Source organism: Marmota marmota, unplaced genomic scaffold (assembly GCF_001458135.2).
Source record: "Marmota marmota marmota unplaced genomic scaffold, marMar, whole genome shotgun sequence".
In the NCBI taxonomy this organism is placed as follows: domain Eukaryota; kingdom Metazoa; phylum Chordata; class Mammalia; order Rodentia; family Sciuridae; genus Marmota; species Marmota marmota.
The window spans coordinates 4,880,810-4,888,473 of NW_026000206.1; the positions used below are offsets into that span (position 1 = coordinate 4,880,810).

Consider the following 7,664-nt stretch of genomic DNA (forward strand, 5'->3'; position numbering starts at 1 on the left):
TAAGTCAAGAGTCTTGAGAAAGGAAGATTATTTTGGGTCACCAGACAGGCCTGATGTACACACAGAGATCTTTATAAGAGGGAGGCAGGAGGAGGCAGAATCATATTGCAGTGATGGGGTCACCAGCTGGGGAGTACAAGAGCCAAGGAACATATTCTCCCCTAGAGTCTTCAGCAGGAACCAGCCCTTCTGACACCGTAAGTTTAGCTTAGTGAAACTGATTTTGGGACTCGGGTATAGCTCAGTGGTGAGCACTTGCCTAGCATGTGTGAGGCCCTGGGTTTAATCCCTAGTACAAAAAAAAGAAGAAGAAGAAAGAAAAGAAAAAAGTAATTGATTTTGCACTTCTGACTTCCAAAATTGTGAATTGTAAGAGGATACATGTGTATTGTTTTAAGCCACCAAGTTTGTGGTAATTTGTTATAGCAGTTGCAGATAACTAATACAGGCTGATTTGTAAACTGATGTGAAATGGAAGGTTTTGCTGTCACATAGCCAGAGCCAGTAATATAGAGAGGACAAAGGGGTGGGTGTACCTGTTGAGCCAGAGAGGTGTCAGCCTGCAGGTGTTGATTTGCATGCACACATCCGCAAGAAGGGCTGTGAGTGGCTGTGTGACAGGATGGTGTTGGCTATCTAACCCTGCCTTGTCACCAGATTGGAGCCCCAGTCTAGTGAGGCAGCTCCATGGAGCTGAGGGAACTGTTTTCCAAGGGATTCTGATAACCTCAGGAGTACAAGCTGTGCTGCTTTGGGGTCTAGGTGACATGGTGGGACATGGAAGTGGGCAGGGGCATTTGTCCTCTTCCTGAACACAACATCACATGGCTACAGCCTGGTAGACCCTGCCTGCTTATTTTGGCACCCTGAGGGCTACATCTCAAGGCCTCTGGCAGACCTCACCCTCAGTCACTGCCCAGTGGTCATGGAGAAACGCCACCCTGCAGGCAGCAGGCATCACCAAGAGGTTTGAGCCAAAGACACAAAGTTCCCCTGAAGCCCCGGAACTAATGGGGTTCCCACAGCAGAGTAAACACGGTCAGACGAACACGCGTGGGTGCCCGCCCACTGGTGAGGCCTCGGCACCCTCAGGCTCGGGCTGGGCCTGCCCTTGGGCGTCCACCAGTTTTTCTCCAGGACACTGTTCCTAGCAGATCTCTGACCTGGGGTCATGGCCAGATGTGACCATGCCTCACACTTTTGCAAAGCATGGCTTTTTCTCAAGCACCGATGTTTGGTTCTCTGGGAAGAACGCTTTCCGGTTCTAAACACTCTTCCTCTGTATCACATTTTTCGTGTGCATCTGAAGAGCCATCACAGGAGGAGCCGTGCTGGGGGGCTAGGTGCCACCAGCCTGCCCATTACACTCTGTCTCTGCCCTCTCCGATTTTCTCCTGCTGCTTGCCACTCTCTGGATTGGGCTTTCTCCTAGCTGACTTGTCCCCTGTGGCTCCCGTGCACAGCGGGCTCTCCTGCTTGCCTGCAGAAAGTCTGCCCTGGGGACCTCGCACCAGCACTCCGATGACCGCCGAATAGTCAGCACTGCCCACAGCCTGATGACTGGGGGTGGAGGACGGAGGGTCAGGACTCGAAAGACACATGCAGATGATCTCTATGTCCACGGCTCACGGGGCTGGAAAATCTCCCAAACTGGCCAAGAGGCACAGGAAAGAAGCGGCATAGGAAGTTTGTAAAAGGATTTTTCATTGTGGTGGTCTGAGGGGGTCACTGGGAAGCCGTGGGAGACCCACCCGGCTCACCTGCCAGAGGACAGCCTTCTGCTCCCAGGGTGCTGAGCTCCCCTTCGGCCTCTTCCTACCTTCCCACACTTGGCCTTGCCTTGTGACATCTGCACAGATGGCACTTCTCTACCCTCGCTCTGCCCTGGGAATGCTAAACACAGGTGAAGCCTCCTGGTTGCCCAGTGCTTGGGAAAATCTCCCCAAAGGATCTTAGCATGTCTGTAAGTTTTCCTCTAAACACCTTTCTTAGAATGGTGTGTCCTGAGTCACTCAAGAACTTCCAAACTGGTAGTCCTGAGGGTGGGGAGGAGAGGCAGAGAGACAGAGACCGTCTTCCTTACACAAGGTTGTCCCTCCTGTCCTTCGAGTCCCCAAGGTTCTCGATCTCTGAGCCTCTCGCAGCCTTTAGAAGCAATGCTTGGGCACGGTAGTAACCAATCCTCCCTCCATAATCCATCTCAGACTGACACTTCTATGAAATATGAGCAGAAAAACAGGCTTCCAAAATACAGACTCACTGATCATGCATTTACCCATGGCAACATCAAAATGTTGTAGACAGAGTGCTTGCCTCCCATGCACAAGGCCCTGGGTTCAATCCCCAGCCCCCCCCCCCCCACACAAAAGTATTGTATGTGACAATNAAAAAAAAAAAAAAAAAAAAAAAAAAAAGAACCCCAGATGCCTAGGTGGGCAGTGACGCACCTGGCAGCTGGACAGAAGGGTCTGCTGCAGGAGCCCTGGAACGAGCTGGTGTCCCATCCCCCTGGGAGCTGTGGCATGCTGGGAGCCCTGGGGCTGAGCTCTTAGCACACTCCCCAAGACACCTGACTTCTGTTTTGCCCCATGGGGCCCGTGCTCCATTTCCCAGCTACGTCTTCTACCCTTCTACCCTTCTATCTGCAGCAGAGATACCGTGAGAACAGTCGGGAGCCTTGGAAGGTCCATGACTTCCTTGGGATTGAGGAGATAATAAAAAGCGCCAGGTCATGATCAGCGTTTAAATTCATCCTGGCCTCACCTCACTCATTACAGGGGCAAAGAGCCATCATCTTCCTGATGGGCCTGGATTGGTTGATGTATTTAAAAGGCCTTCTTGGTGAATTCAAGGATCCTTTTGCTTCTCTTCCCGAAGAAAGAGCCAGTGGTGTGAGAGCACACACTTCCTAGGGAAAATGGAAAGGGATACATGGGAAGAGAACATACCTGGATAGGGCAGGTATTGCTGGGGACACTGCGGGAAAAGCCTTTGACCTAATCACCTGCAGCCTCTGCTCCTGGCCCGGGAGTCCGGGAATCCAGCCATTGGAAATCCCTTCTTCTGGGTTAAGACACTAATGCTTCCAGAGGTCTGGGGTGTTCGTTCATCTTACGGAAGGATCTGTCTCGTCTGGCTGTGTATCTGTGGGCCACTAGCTCTGTCCCTGGCTTCTGTCTTGCCACGTGCACCTCAGTGTTAGATGTGTGTAGAGGAGGTGGAGGAGGTGGGAGGGGTTGGATTCTCTCCCCTAAATTGTTCACAGCCTAGTGGCAGAGATAAGATGTGGGCGGAAATAATCGCAACCGAGGAGGTAGAATGTGTGCACAATGTGTCGCGAGGCTTCAGAGGCAGGAGGTTCTCAGCCACTGAGGAAATGACCCCGGCGCAGTACTGAGGATACTTTAGAGCGGCATCTTAGTGAGGCCAGAGGGTGAATGCTCTTCAGAAGGAAGAGGCAGGTGAGCATGGTGTCATCCTCCATGTGTAAACTGAACCCCTCCTGGGGGACGGGCCCTGGTCCTCCCTTGCTGCTCAAGCAAAGGTCTCACCCACAGGCTCTGGGGTCTCTGGATTGGCACCCATCACTTTGCAGACAGGAGGCAGCAGAAGGCCTGAGGGTCTGTGGCTTGAGTGCTTGATTAGATGGAGGTCTGCAATACGGAGAAGCCTCCTGTACTAGTAAGAGCTCGTCGATCAAGAGCCAGGATACATGGCTGGCCCTTTCACTGGTAGCAAGCCAAGGCAGGACAACAGGTGCCGTTTACTTGTCATGACATGCCCACGTTGCCCTGGGGAGAGAGGGGAACTCGAGGACCTGGAGCAAAACTTTGGAGGATGAGACGGAATACAAAGGCCCCAATAGCTTAGCCATGAGTGGGGCCTTGCTCCCCTGGACCTGATGTCACACTGATTCCCCCAAGGCCCCTTGGGGATTGTAGAACACAGCTCCAGGTTGGTTTCGGGGAAGGAATTCTGAGGAGGTTTGCAAAAGGGAATTAAATATTTAGGATCTGAAACATGTCGCTCAAGGTTAAAGAGGGAGGGGTTTCTCCATCTCGGTGTGTGTCAGAGATGTCAGTCAAAACTGGAATGTTTTTTAGCACATGAAAACTTTTCTCTGAGAATCTACCATTTCTCCTCAGGACCCAGCAGGCTTCACTGAAGTGAAGAGCAGAGAGGACCTTAAGTTACAGGCAGAAGTTTATCATCAGACAATGCTGATAGACATCAGAAGGCATAGCAAAGGCAGAATTGTTGTTTGTTGTTGTGCCTGAGATCAAACCCAGAGCCTCACACATGCTAGGCAAGTACTCTACTACTGAGCCCCACCCAGCCCACACACAGGGAGAATTTTAAATAACTATGATTAACTTAGTCCCCTAGGGGTGCATAAAATCATATATTTTAAAAGGTCTTTTATATAATATTTGTTTTAGCCCATTCTCTGTTGTTAGAACAGAACACCTGAGACTGGATAATTTATAAAGAGCAAAGTTTTATTTTTGCTGCGGTTCTGGAGACTGGGAAGGCCTTGTCATCTTCTTACTTCCCAGAGGACAAATGGGACAAAGGAGCTGACCCCCTTTATAATAACCCACTCTGGCAAAAACGAATCCATTTTCCCAAGAACAAAGTCAGTCCCTCCCAGATGGCCCCAGATGTCTCCTACGTGTCTCTTTCTCAGCACCATCCCACTGGGGACTAGGCCTCAACATGAGTTTGGGTGGGGACAAACCACATTCAAAACACAACAGAATCTCACATTTTAAAAACTAGACTGAATTCTCATCAGTAAGTCGCTAGTGTGGTGAGAACTGGAAATTTGGGAAGTCAGGATCCTTGCATTTTGCTCTTCAGGCTCTGAGGAAGAGCAGGCAGAGATCCCACCCCTGCTACGCCCTGAGAAGGCCTGGGATTGGACAGGCACAGACTCTGGGGAGGGGCGGGGAGCCTCTGGACTCCAGCACTCTGCAGATCCTTCCTTCTCCTTCCCTCAACTGTCTCCGTGGCAAGCAAAGCAACTAGGCGGCCACCCCACGGAGTGCAGGTTGGCGTTTGTGCCAGGAGGCCAAGTCTCCAGCCAGCCTGGGTGTACACTGGACCCATGAGAAGCAAGCGGGGGTTGAAGGGAAAAGAGGGAGGCGTAGCTACAGGGCTAACCTGATCTTCAGAAGCCCTATGGGCCCAAGACCCAGAGCTGGTAAAGGTGGGGATATGGGTCCTTTGCATCTAGTGTAAACCCACAGGCTTTCTAAAAAATTGAAAGTCTTCAAAATTTGCTTACCCGCTGCCTGGTATTCTACAAAATGCAATTTATTATTAGAATAAAGCACACAAACATATATAAATGTGATTGTTTTGGGAGATTATTCAGAAAAAAATCACACTGGCCATTAATAGGTACTAATCAAGCAAATTAGGGGATATGCATTTAACTGAACTTCATATGTGGACTTACATTGACATGGAAAAAGATATACAGTTCATGCTGTTGAGTTTAAAAACAGAACATAGGGCTGGGGTTGTGGCTCAGTGGTAGAGTGCTTGCCTAGCACCACATAAAAATGAAGTAAAGATCTTGTCCACCTACAACTAAAAATAAATAAATAAATATTAAAAAGAAAAAAACAGAACATAGCTGGGCGTGGTGGCACACGCCTGTAATCTCTGCATTACGGGAGGCAGAGGTAGGAGGATCGTGAGTTCAAAGCCAGCCTCAGCAAAAGTAAGGTGCTAAGCAACTCAATGAGACCCTGCCTCTAGATAAAATGCAAAATAGGGCTGGGATGTGGTTTAGTGGTCAAGGGCCCTGAGTTCAATACCTGGTACTCCTCCCCCGAAAAAACAATAACAACAAAAACAAAACAAAGAGCCTTGCTATCCACTGGGCACAACTAAACACTCTAGATAATAACTCTGAAACAAGTGTAAGAAGACTGTGTCAGGCAGAGAGAGGTCAAGACTTGATAGTGGGTTGCCTGGCTTTCGTTTTGCCTCCTATGTTCTAGAAAACACAGTGCAAAAGCTTGTAACCTGGAAACAACACCAGTGGGTGCAGACAAAGAGAGTTCTCAGGAAGCCCTGCTCCCTCTGATTAAAGGAGCTTGGAAAGAGCAACCCAGCCCAGCTCCAGAGTGCAGCCACTCAACTCCAGCCGAGCAAGTGCCGCACTTGTCCCTCGTGGGGCTGGAACCCAGAGTCTGACTCCACACTCACCCCCGCCCCACACCCTGGGGTGCTGTCAGCAGGCCGGTGGGGAGATAAGACGTGCAATCACAAGTCTCCCTGCCCTCTCACCGCGTGTTTTGGTGGAATCTGTCCAAGGAGCCTGGACTTCCACTGCCATGCCGGGATTATGAGGTCACTCTCCTAAGTGGGGTGGTGCAGAGGACGGCCAGTGGGAATTAGAACTTGAACTATGGAGCAGCAGTCACAAGGCCACCCCCACCCAGTGTCAGTGGAGGCAATCTGCAGAGAAAAACGAGCTCCCTTGCCCTTCACAGCCAGGCTGGTGTCTCTGTGGCCTCGCAGAGTGTGCTAGAACATCCACGTCCACCCAGCAATAACAAGGAGTGCCCCGACCAGTGGCAGGGGAGGTCAAGCGGAGAGCCCAGAAGTCCATCTTCACCTAGCAGTAAAAGGCAGCATTTTCCTACCTGCTAGGGCAGGAAATTATGTTAAAGAATTCCTGGTAAAACACAAGAGTTAAGTAAGATCTAGATTCTCACAGCACTACACCCAAATGTCTAGGTTTCAATTTTTTTTTTTTTTTTTTTGGTACTGGGAATTGAACTCAGGGACCCTCGACCACTGAGCCACATCCCCAGCCCTATTTCGAATTTAACTTAGAGACAGGGTCTCACTGAGTTGCTTAGCGCCTCACAGTTGCTGAGGCTGGTGTTGAACTCTCGATCCTCCTGCCTCAGCCTCCCCGGGATTACAGGCATGGGCCACTCACTGTGCCTGGCTTAGGTTTCAACTTTTTAAAAATCACTCACCATGCCAAGAACCAAGAAGATCTCCATTTGAATGAAAAAGACAACAGACTGCACTGAGATGACACTGATTAGAATCCCTGACAAAGTCGCTGAAGCAGCCATCCTAAAAAGGCCATCGTACATAAGCAATTGCAAAAATGCTTGACGTCAGTGAATACGTTCTCGGCACAGAAACAGAAATCTCAGTAAATAAATAGAAGCACCAAAGAAGAACCAAATGAAATTTTTAGAGCTGAAAAACACAATAACCAAAATGAATAATAATAATAATAAAAAACCCTCACTGGATGGACTCAATAGGAAAATAAAAAGAACAAAGAATCATGACCTTGAAGATCCAGACTACCCAATCTGAAGAAAAGGGAGAAAATAAATGGAAAAATAAAAAGGAACGAAGCCTAAGGTACTCATGGGACCGTATGAAAAAACTCTGTGACTGGAGGCCCAGTGTGAAGGAAAGAGGTGCAACTGGGGGCGTTCAGAGAAACCATGGCTGGGAGTGTCAAGAGATATAAACCTACATGTTGAAAAGCCAGGTGGACCCTAAGTGGGATACATCCAGAGTCATCCATGCCTAGAATCATCCTCGCCAATTCCTGAAATCAAGACAAGTAAAACACCCTCCAAAGGCAGCGGAGAGAGGAGATGGACTGCTGGGTGGGG

The 7,664-nt window shown here is 49.5% G+C and overlaps 1 long non-coding RNA gene across 1 annotated transcript in view; it reads right to left on the reverse strand.

The window, feature by feature from the left end:
* Positions 1-2,796: 2,796 nt before the first annotated feature.
* LOC125612749 overlaps positions 2,797-7,664 on the reverse strand; it is a 13,023-nt gene continuing 8,155 nt past the window's right edge. The window contains exons 2-3 of the long non-coding RNA XR_007343224.1: positions 4,461-4,467; positions 2,797-2,807 (exon numbers count right to left, since the gene is read on the reverse strand). This is a non-coding gene — a long non-coding RNA (uncharacterized LOC125612749). The remainder of the gene's footprint in view (positions 2,808-4,460; positions 4,468-7,664) is intronic.